The sequence below is a fragment of the Ranitomeya imitator genome, chromosome 4 (genome assembly GCF_032444005.1).
Source record: "Ranitomeya imitator isolate aRanImi1 chromosome 4, aRanImi1.pri, whole genome shotgun sequence".
NCBI classification, from domain to species: domain Eukaryota; kingdom Metazoa; phylum Chordata; class Amphibia; order Anura; family Dendrobatidae; genus Ranitomeya; species Ranitomeya imitator.
This window is the reverse complement of record NC_091285.1, coordinates 484,123,440-484,135,539: the sequence shown is the minus strand read 5'-3', so window position 1 is coordinate 484,135,539 and position 12,100 is coordinate 484,123,440.

Sequence of the window (12,100 nt, the reverse complement as noted above, 5' to 3'; positions counted from 1 at the left end):
ATCTAAATTCCCTATCAGTATGTATTTGGAATGTGAGAGGAAACCGGAGTGCCCGGTGGAACCCATGCAAACACGGGGATAACATACCCCAAACTCCTTGCAGATGTTATCCAGGACTCCAACGCTGCAAGGCGGCAGTGCTATCTGTCCACTGAGCCACCGTGCTGCCCAAAGTCAGGGGATGCAGCCTGAGCCATGATATAAATTCATATCCGTATATTCCACCACCTGCGGAACTTCTGTGGAGGAGGACGACCCATGCATCACCACTCAGAGTGATATGAGGCAAGTATAAGATTATTTTGTTCATTGCCAGGTACGGTGGGGTCATTATTAATATAGGGTGGGCCTGCATGAATATTTATAGAGGAACAGGGGGTCCTCATTACTTGCAGTTGGACATTATTATTACAGGGGGCGACATTACTATAAGGAGGCACTGGGGAACATTATTACTACAGGGGGGCTGCATTACTATAAGGAGGCACTGGGGAACATTATTACTACAGGGGGGCTGCGTTACTATAAGGAGGCACTGGGGAACATTATTACTACAGGGGCTGCATTACTCTAAGGAGGCACTGGGAAACATTATTACTACAGGGGGGCTGCATTACTATAAGGAGGCACTGGGGAACATTATTACTACAGGGGGGCTGCATTACTATAAGGAGGCATTGGGGAACATTATTACTACAGGGGGCTGCATTACTATAAGGAGGCACTGGGAAACATCAATACTACAAGGGGCTGTATATAAGGGGGCACTGGGGAACATTATTACTACAGGGGGGTGCATTACTATAATAAGGCACTGGGAAACATTACTACTACAGAGGGCTGTATATAAGGGGGCACTTGGGAACATTATTACTACAGGGGGCTGCATTACTATAAGGAGTATCACCAAAGATATATGACAAAAAAACATGGTAATATAATAATCATTCATAAATTAGTCACCATGTAAATAACGGATTACTATAGCCTATCATCAACTACTACATAGACGCTTGAAAAACGATGATCCAAAGGCAATGGTTTCATATAAAAGCCAAAATTTTATTAATACATAAATTGATTTAAAAGACACATTCTGCCAATCATTGGGGAAACAGAACAACCGACAAACATCACACCAACACCAATGTCCACGCATAGTGCTCCAGCATACTTAAATTATGGATAACAATATCCAGCGATAGTACATATAGACAGAATACCGGCCGATACCTGCCTCAATGTGCCACTAATTGAGCCAATATGCATACCCCCTAGCACCACCCCTATCAAACCTATCATAGGCCTAAATAATAGAAGGGAACATGGTAATTACCGTATGGAAAAGGGGTCCCCACTGCTGGACACCATGCGTCTGCCCCGACGCGCGTTTCGAACTCCTTTTTCAAGGGGCCTGTTTGAGTGCAGTGTTCCCTGTCCTTTATAGTTCCGGAATGCAGCGTGGAACGCCGCAGACCGGATGTAAACTGTCCGACCCCGGAAGTGACGCGCGGTGCTGCCCAGCTACCAGCGACGCCGGCCGGCGTCGGCGTCACACAGCAACAAAGCAGGGGAAAACCTCCCCGCCATATCGCGAGACGCCGAAAGCCGGCAGGAGTGGCCAGGGGCGGGCAGCACGCGCGTACAGGGGCGGGACACAGGGACACCTCACGCTGCACCCAGTGATAACATCAAGATCGCAGATGAATCAACAACATAATTGCTGGGCAATCATAGAATAGATGACAGCGACAGTAAGATATTTACAGAGACATAGTATCCACTCTAGCCTGCTCACATTATTAAATATACAAACATATAATAATCAATATACATATAGGCAATTGGCACTTAGGTGAACTTCCAGTCTCTGTATAGATAGTCCAAGATTGGTATTTCCATCATCATTACATCAATTCGTGGTATCCATTCTATGCCACAGCAATTTCCATCCGCTGGTGATCGACATATAATACGACATAACATATAACATCTAAAAGAAAAATGAATAAAAACAATATTAAAACACATATGGAGCTGGTAAGATAAATGTCGCTGGCCGTCGACAGATGATAGGTAAAGATTATATAAATGAGGCATAGCTGATATTCTCATTTAGTCCAGATGGATATAAGGTACCCAATGTCCATATCCACCTGGACTCCAACTGGGCCAGTCTTTTGGTAAGGTTTCCACCACGAACCCCAATATCCAGCATATCAATTCCCCGGACCCTAAATAGGGCCCCATTGCAGTCATGATACTGCTTAAAATGACGGGGAATAGTTTTTAATGACTGTATATCATTCACAGTTGCGGCCGCTGCTATGCCCAACACGTGTTCACGAACGCGGACTTTTAATTGCCTACTAGTCATACCGACATAAATTTTTCGGCATGGGCATACTCCATAATAGACAACATACCGACTAGTGCATATTATCCATTTTTTGATCTTAAAAACCCGGGAGCCGTCTTGGTTCTCAAAATCATTACTCGTATCGATATTCACGCAGGCCACGCAGCGGCCACATGAGGAGCATCCTTGGCGTCTCGGCATCTGATCCAAAAAGGTACCATGGGACTCCGTAGTATAATGGCTAAATACCTGGTGATCGCGCAAATTCTTTGATCGCCTAGCTGTTATGGCTGCTTTTAAAGGTAAGAATTTGGCAATCACTGGGTCTGCCCTCAATAAATGCCATGACTTGTCCATAATGCTCCTCATGCGGGCAAACTGCGAATGATAATTCGTCACAAACCTAACCACGTTTTGATCTTTTTTGAATTCCTTAGGACCGTATAGTAAGGTGTTTCTTGATGCATGTTTCGCCCTATTAAAGGCTTTCTTAATCATGCGATTACTATACCCTCGTTCACGTAAACGTGTTTTCAGATCTTCCGCCTGGATGGCAAACTCCTCATCCTCCGAGCATAGTCTCCGGAGACGCAAAAATTGCCCCGTAGGGACCGACTGAATCATGTGTCCCGGGTGAGATGAGGACGCATGCAGTAGCGAGTTTGTAGAGGTCGGCTTGCGGAAAATGTTAGTTTGTACTTCTCCCTTTTCGTCCTTACGTAACAATACATCCAAGAACTCAATGGTCCTCGGATTGTATTTATACGTAATATAAATATTCAAGTCGTTGTTATTCAGGGATGTCATAAAGGTTTCCAAATCATCCTGTGACCCCTGCCAGATCAGTAAAATGTCATCGATGTACCGCGTCCAAGAAAGGACACGGCACATCGGCGACCACTGATCTGGCAGGGAGAGGTCTCTCTCCCACAGCCCCAGGAACAGGTTAGCATAAGCAGGGGCAAAAGAAGCCCCCATAGCTGTTCCCTGGAGCTGCAGGAAGAAAGACCCCTTAAAGACGAAAAAATTATGGGTTAACGTAAACCTGAGAAGCTCTATAATCAGTTTCTGAATGTCCATAGGTAAACTCGACATACTTAGGAATAGGGAGGTGGCTCGAATACCATCATCATGTCTGATGCTCGTATAGAGGGACTCAACGTCCCCCGTTACGAGCATCATATCTTCATCTAATTGCAGACCGTCCACCCGCTTCAATAAATCTCCCGTATCTTTCAAAAATGATGGCAACCCCTCAACTAGCGGCTGTAACTTGGAGTCGATCCACCGATTCACTGGTTCTAAATAGTTGCCCCTACCAGAGATAATCGGGCGTCCAGGGGGAGTCTGCGCGTCCTTATGAATTTTAGGCAACAAATAAAAAGTTGGAATCGTGGGTTCAGATACAATTAAAGCTGTTGCCAATTCCTTTGTTATAACCCCATCCTCCATAGCCTGATTAATAATCAGATGGAGCTGTGTGGTAAAGGAGGATAACGGGTTGAATGTCAATTTTTTGTAACAGATGTTATTGTTGAGTTGGCGATATGCCTCTCTCTCATATAATTTCTTCGGCCAGACAACCACGTTACCCCCCTTATCCGCTGGTTTATACACCACATCAGTTAAACCCTGTAGGACGCGCAGACGCCCCCTTTCCTCCCTCGTAAGATTATCCCTGTAGATATATCTCGGGATCTCTCTAAACTCCTTAGATACAATTTGTACAAACAAATCCACATTGGGACATGTTGCTAGTGGAGGGAATTTCCTAGATTTTAAACGTATAGATGATGGAATTTTACCTCCTTCCGGAGTGCTCTGCTCGATGGACAATTCCTCCAAGTCACGCAAGGCTATTTGTTCTTCCTCTGTTGGAAAGAATTCAGAAAGGTTGCCATCAAAAAAATGGTTTTTGAAAATCAGAGAGCGGGCGAACAAATTTAGATCCTTGACGGCCAAAAACGCATCAAATGACGCAGCCGGAGAGAATGACAAACCCTTTTCAAGGATGGTCAAATCTGTTTCTGAAAAAACATGATTACTAAGGTTAATTACCTTATTGGTATGTCTGGTACGAACCGGTGACCGATTACTACGTCTGTACGGGTGGTATGACAATTCCCTCTGATCACGTCTCCCTCCTTCGGATCTAGTGCTCATAGATGATCCTGAGGCCTCCGATAGATCACTCCTGGATGAGATCGATATTTCAGAGGGAGCCCGTTCCAGTTGTTGAACCTGAGACTTTGGTTTACGCCATAAATACACTGTCTCATTTTCGTAGTCACGTCGATCACGGTTTAATTTATTCAATTGTGTAGATTGAACTTTTTTTACCACCGCCTCCAATGTTTTGTCGAGCTGACCATGGAACACCTCACACTTTTCCGCAGTGCCAATCAATTTCAACTCTTCCTCTATTTTCTTGATGTTACCATCCAATTGTGCAATCATATTATCATTATGTTCAATTAAGAGCTGCATCAATATCTGTGAACATCCACTGCATGCGTCCTCCCACCGGGACACAAATGTACTATCCTCAATTGGGAATGTGGGGATAACCCTCACCCTGAGCCCTCGTGGAATCATTTTCCTATTCATATACTTTTCAAGGAACGTGCGGTTCCACCATAATTTTGTCCGTTTAATGACCATCTGATGTAAGCTTAAGGTCAGACCTTCCCATCTCCCATCACTCGTCAACTGCACATTAGCTCCATTACCCCCAAATATTAATTTTTTCGTCTTTATGGGGTCTTTCTTCCTGCAGCTCCAGGGAACAGCTATGGGGGCTTCTTTTGCCCCTGCTTATGCTAACCTGTTCCTGGGGCTGTGGGAGAGAGACCTCTCCCTGCCAGATCAGTGGTCGCCGATGTGCCGTGTCCTTTCTTGGACGCGGTACATCGATGACATTTTACTGATCTGGCAGGGGTCACAGGATGATTTGGAAACCTTTATGACATCCCTGAATAACAACGACTTGAATATTTATATTACGTATAAATACAATCCGAGGACCATTGAGTTCTTGGATGTATTGTTACGTAAGGACGAAAAGGGAGAAGTACAAACTAACATTTTCCGCAAGCCGACCTCTACAAACTCGCTACTGCATGCGTCCTCATCTCACCCGGGACACATGATTCAGTCGGTCCCTACGGGGCAATTTTTGCGTCTCCGGAGACTATGCTCGGAGGATGAGGAGTTTGCCATCCAGGCGGAAGATCTGAAAACACGTTTACGTGAACGAGGGTATAGTAATCGCATGATTAAGAAAGCCTTTAATAGGGCGAAACATGCATCAAGAAACACCTTACTATACGGTCCTAAGGAATTCAAAAAAGATCAAAACGTGGTTAGGTTTGTGACGAATTATCATTCGCAGTTTGCCCGCATGAGGAGCATTATGGACAAGTCATGGCATTTATTGAGGGCAGACCCAGTGATTGCCAAATTCTTACCTTTAAAAGCAGCCATAACAGCTAGGCGATCAAAGAATTTGCGCGATCACCTGGTATTTAGCCATTATACTACGGAGTCCCATGGTACCTTTTTGGATCAGATGCCGAGACGCCAAGGATGCTCCTCATGTGGCCGCTGCGTGGCCTGCGTGAATATCGATACGAGTAATGATTTTGAGAACCAAGACGGCTCCCGGGTTTTTAAGATCAAAAAATGGATAATATGCACTAGTCGGTATGTTGTCTATTATGGAGTATGCCCATGCCGAAAAATTTATGTCGGTATGACTAGTAGGCAATTAAAAGTCCGCGTTCGTGAACACGTGTTGGGCATAGCAGCGGCCGCAACTGTGAATGATATACAGTCATTAAAAACTATTCCCCGTCATTTTAAGCAGTATCATGACTGCAATGGGGCCCTATTTAGGGTCCGGGGAATTGATATGCTGGATATTGGGGTTCGTGGTGGAAACCTTACCAAAAGACTGGCCCAGTTGGAGTCCAGGTGGATATGGACATTGGGTACCTTATATCCATCTGGACTAAATGAGAATATCAGCTATGCCTCATTTATATAATCTTTACCTATCATCTGTCGACGGCCAGCGACATTTATCTTACCAGCTCCATATGTGTTTTAATATTGTTTTTATTCATTTTTCTTTTAGATGTTATATGTTATGTCGTATTATATGTCGATCACCAGCGGATGGAAATTGCTGTGGCATAGAATGGATACCACGAATTGATGTAATGATGATGGAAATACCAATCTTGGACTATCTATACAGAGACTGGAAGTTCACCTAAGTGCCAATTGCCTATATGTATATTGATTATTATATGTTTGTATATTTAATAATGTGAGCAGGCTAGAGTGGATACTATGTCTCTGTAAATATCTTACTGTCGCTGTCATCTATTCTATGATTGCCCAGCAATTATGTTGTTGATTAATCTGCGATCTTGATGTTATCACTGGGTGCAGCGTGAGGTGTCCCTGTGTCCCGCCCCTGTACGCGCGTGCTGCCCGCCCCTGGCCACTCCTGCCGGCTTTCGGCGTCTGGCGATATGGCGGGGAGGTTTTCCCCTGCTTTGTTGCTGTGTGACGCCGACGCCGGCCGGCGTCGCTGGTAGCTGGGCAGCACCGCGCGTCACTTCCGGGGTCGGACGGTTTACATCCGGTCTGCGGTGTTCCACGCTGCATTCCGGAACTATAAAGGACAGGGAACACTGCACTCAAACAGGCCCCTTGAAAAAGGAGTTCGAAACGCGCGTCGGGGCAGACGCATGGTGTCCAGCAGTGGGGACCCCTTTTCCATACGGTAATTACCATGTTCCCTTCTATTATTTAGGCCTATGATAGGTTTGATAGGGGTGGTGCTAGGGGGTATGCATATTGGCTCAATTAGTGGCACATTGAGGCAGGTATCGGCCGGTATTCTGTCTATATGTACTATCGCTGGATATTGTTATCCATAATTTAAGTATGCTGGAGCACTATGCGTGGACATTGGTGTTGGTGTGATGTTTGTCGGTTGTTCTGTTTCCCCAATGATTGGCAGAATGTGTCTTTTAAATCAATTTATGTATTAATAAAATTTTGGCTTTTATATGAAACCATTGCCTTTGGATCATCGTTTTTCAAGCGTCTATTACTATAAGGAGGCACAGGGGAACATTATTACTACAGGGGGCTGCATTACTATAAGGAGGCACTGGGAACATTATTACTACAGGGGGCTGCATTACTATAAGGAGGCACTGGGGAACATTATTACTACAGGGGGGCTGCATTACTATAAGGAGGCACTGGGGAACATTATTACTGCAGGGGGCTGCATTACTATAAGGAGGCACAGGGGAACATTATTACTACAGGGGGCTGCATTACTATAAGGAGGCACTGGGAACATTATTACAACAGGGGGCTGCATTACTATAAGGAGGCACTGGGGAACATTATTACTACAGGGGGCTGCATTACTATAAGGAGGAACAGGGAACATTACTACTACAGGGGGCCTGCATTACTATAAGGAGGCACTGGGGAACATTATTACTACAGGGGGCTGCATTACTATAAGGAGGCACTGGGGAACATTATTACTACAGGGGGCTGCATTACTATAAGGAGGCACAGGGGAACATTATTACTACAGGGGGCTGCATTACTATAAGGAGGCACTGGGAACATTATTACTACAGGGGGCTGCATTACTATAAGGAGGCACTGGGGAACATTATTACTACAGGGGGGCTGCATTACTATAAGGAGGCACTGGGGAACATTATTACTGCAGGGGGCTGCATTACTATAAGGAGGCACAGGGGAACATTATTACTACAGGGGGCTGCATTACTATAAGGAGGCACTGGGAACATTATTACTACAGGGTGCTGCATTACTATAAGGAGGCACTGGGGAACATTATTACTACAGGGGGCTGCATTACTATAAGGAGGAACAGGGAACATTATTACTACAGGGGGCCTGCATTACTATAAGGAGGCACTGGGGAACATTATTACTACAGGGGGCTGCATTACTATAAGGAGGCACTGGGAACATTATTACTACAGGGGGCTGCATTACTATAAGGAGGCACTGGGGAACATTATTACTACAGGGGGCTGCATTACTATAAGGAGGCACAGGGGAACATTATTACTACAGGGGGCTGCATTACTATAAGGAGGCACTGGGAACATTATTACTACAGGGGGCTGCATTACTATAAGGAGGCACTGGGGAACATTATTACTACAGGGAGGCTGCATTACTATAAGGAGGCACTGGGGAACATTATTACTGCAGGGGGCTGCATTACTATAAGGAGGCACTGGGGAACATTATTACTACAGGGGGCTGCATTACTATAAGGAGGCACTGGGGAACATTATTACTACAGGGGGGCTGCATTACTATAAGGAGGCACTGGGGAACATTATTACTACAGGGGGCTGCATTACTATAAGGAGAAACGGAACATTATTACTACAGGGGGCCTGCATTACTATAAGGAGGCACTGGGGAACATTATTTCTACAGGGGGCTGCATTACTATAAGGAGGCACTGGGGAACATTATTACTTCAGGGGGGCTGCATTACTCTAAGAAAGCACGGAAAAACATTATTACTACAGGGGGGCTGCATTACTATAAGGAGGCACTGGGAAACATTACTACAGGGGGGCTGCATTACTATAAGGAGGCACTGGGGAACATTATTACTTCAGGGGGGCTGCATTACTCTAAGAAAGCACGGAAAAACATTATTACTACAGGGGGGCTGCATTACTATAAGGAGGCACTGGGAAACATTACTACAGGGGGGCTGCATTACTCTAAGGAGGCACTGGGGAACATTATTACTACAGGGGGGCTGCATTACTATAATAAGGCACTGGGAAACATTATTACTACAGGGGGCTGTATACAAGGGGGCACTGGGGAACATTATTACTACAGGGGGCTTCATTACTATAAGGAGGCATTGGGAACATTATTACTACAGGGGGTTGCATTACTATAAGGAGGCACAGGGGAACATTATTACTACAGGGGGCTGCATTACTATAAGGAGGCACTGGGGAACATTATTACTACAGGGGGGCTGCATTACTCTAAGAAAGCACGGGAAAACATTACTACAGGGGGGCTGCATTACTATAAGGAGGCACTGGGAAACATTACTACAGGGGGGCTGCATTACTCTAAGGAGGCACTGGGGAACATTATTACTTCAGGGGGGCTGCATTACTCTAAGAAAGCACGGGAAAACATTATTACTACAGGGGGGCTGCATTACTCTAAGGAGGCACTGGGGAACATTATTACTTCAGGGGGGCTGCATTACTCTAAGAAAGCACGGGAAAACATTATTACTACAGGGGGGCTGCATTACTCTAAGGAGGCACAGGGGAACATTATTACTACAGGGGGGCTGCATTACTATAATAAGGCACTGGGAAACATTATTACTACAGGGGGCTGTATACAAGGGGGCACTAGGGAACATTATTACTACAGGGGGCTTCATTACTATAAGGAGGCATTGGGAACATTATTACTACAGGGGGTTGCATTACTATAAGGAGGCACAGGGGAACATTATTACTACAGGGGGCTGCATTACTATAAGGAGGCATTGGGAACATTATTACTACAGGGGGTTGCATTACTATAAGGAGGCACAGGGGAACATTATTACTACAGGGGGCTGCATTACTATAAGGAGGCACTGAGGAACATTATTACTACAGGGGGGCTGCATTACTATAAAGAGGCACTGGGGAACATTATTACTACAGGGGGGCTGCAATAATATAAGTAGGCACTGGGGAACATTATTACTACAGGGGGGCTGCATTGCTATAAAGAGGCACTGGGGAACATTATTACTACAGGGGGGCTGCAATAATATAAGTAGGCACTGGGGAACATTATTACTACAGGGGGCTGCATTACTTTAAGGAGGCACTGGGAAACTATTACTATAAGGAGGCACTGGGGAACATTATTACTACAGGGGGCTGCATTACTATAAGGAGGCACTGAGGAACATTATTACTACAGGGGGGCTGCATTACTATAAGGAGGCACTGGGGAACATTATTACTACAGGGGGGCTGCATTACTATAAAGAGGCACTGGGGAACATTATTACTACAGGGGGGCTGCAATAATATAAGGAGGCACAGGGGAATATTATTACTACAGGGGGCTGCATTACTATAAGGAGGCACTGGGGAACATTATTACTACAATGGGGCTGCATTACTATAAGGAGGCACAGGGGAACATTATTACTACGGGGGGGCTGCATTACTATAAAGAGGCACTGGGGAACATTATTACTACAGGGGGGCTGCAATAATATAAGGAGGCACAGGGGAACATTATTACTACAGGGGGCTGCATTACTATAAGGAGGCACTGGGGAACATTATTACTACAGGGGGGCTGCATTACTATAAGGAGGCACTGGGGAACATTATTACTACGGGGGGCTGCATTACTATAAGTAGGCACTGAGGAGCTGCATTACTCTAGGGAGCAGCATCACTACAAGGAGGCACAGGGGGCATAATTTCTATATGGGGTAAGGAAGCACGGGGGGCATTATTAATATATTGTATTATAAGGATGGTTATAGCACTATATGGTTTGTGTTGTGGTGGGGAATGTGAGGATGGTGCTGGAAAAGCAATAATCCAGAGATGTCGCTGTGTTACATTTTGCAGAGACGAGTCATGAATGGAAGAACTGGTTATGGCAGACTGGGCGGAATGGAAATGAGAAGGGAAATTGAACAACTCCGAGAACGTCACCAATGAGTCATTGGGTTTATCTGTACACTAAACACATTTATGGTCAGTGAGCATTGATGTAGAACTGGTATCTACTATTAAAAGATTACTGTAGGGTGGTAATACCAGTCCATGTACTGTGGTCTTTATTACTGATCAGTGTGGTGGTATTATTATTTAGTCACTGGTGTATACGCTGGTAATATGTGGTTATGATCTGACGGTATTGTTTGTCTCTTGTGGCAGTATTGATGGTCTTGGTACAGTTGTGTTTGGTGACGATCAGTATGGTGGCATAACTCGGTCACTATACAGTAGCATGTCCTAGCATGGCGTTATTATTTACCTTTTATATAGCGGTATTTTTGCTAATTTGGGTTCTGAATTTTGTTCAGTAACAGTATAGTGCAGGGGTGGGCAATTCATTTTCCTGAGGGGCCACTTGAGACACTGTGACTGCTGTGGAGGCCCGACCAATAGGCTGAATTTAATGCTGCTTAATATTAACACAATAATTATTATTTTATATTAATATTAATTGTATCTTTATTTAGCAGAATAAAGTATGCTGACACTGCCCAATATACCATGAGTCTACACACATATACATTATTAAAAAAATGAAAAAACTTGGAGGAAAAGGAGTAATTAGGTTTAAAAAGGATATTTTATTGTGAGCATATAATAAAGTGTAGTACAAAACATATAATGATAAAGTTGAAAAAGGATGACGTGAAAGATCATAAGTGCAACAACCCATTATTGCCAGGAGTGCATAAAACTGGAAATCGTTCTATAACTAAAGTGCTGACATAGTGCGACCATGTGGTCTTTCAGATAAATACCTATAAGATAGCGCTTACCAGCAGCTGACACCAAGTAGGGGAGGTGGCACAAAAATGATTCAGCAGAACCCCCAACGTACGTTTCGCTTCTTTGTTAGATTGCTTTCTCAATATAC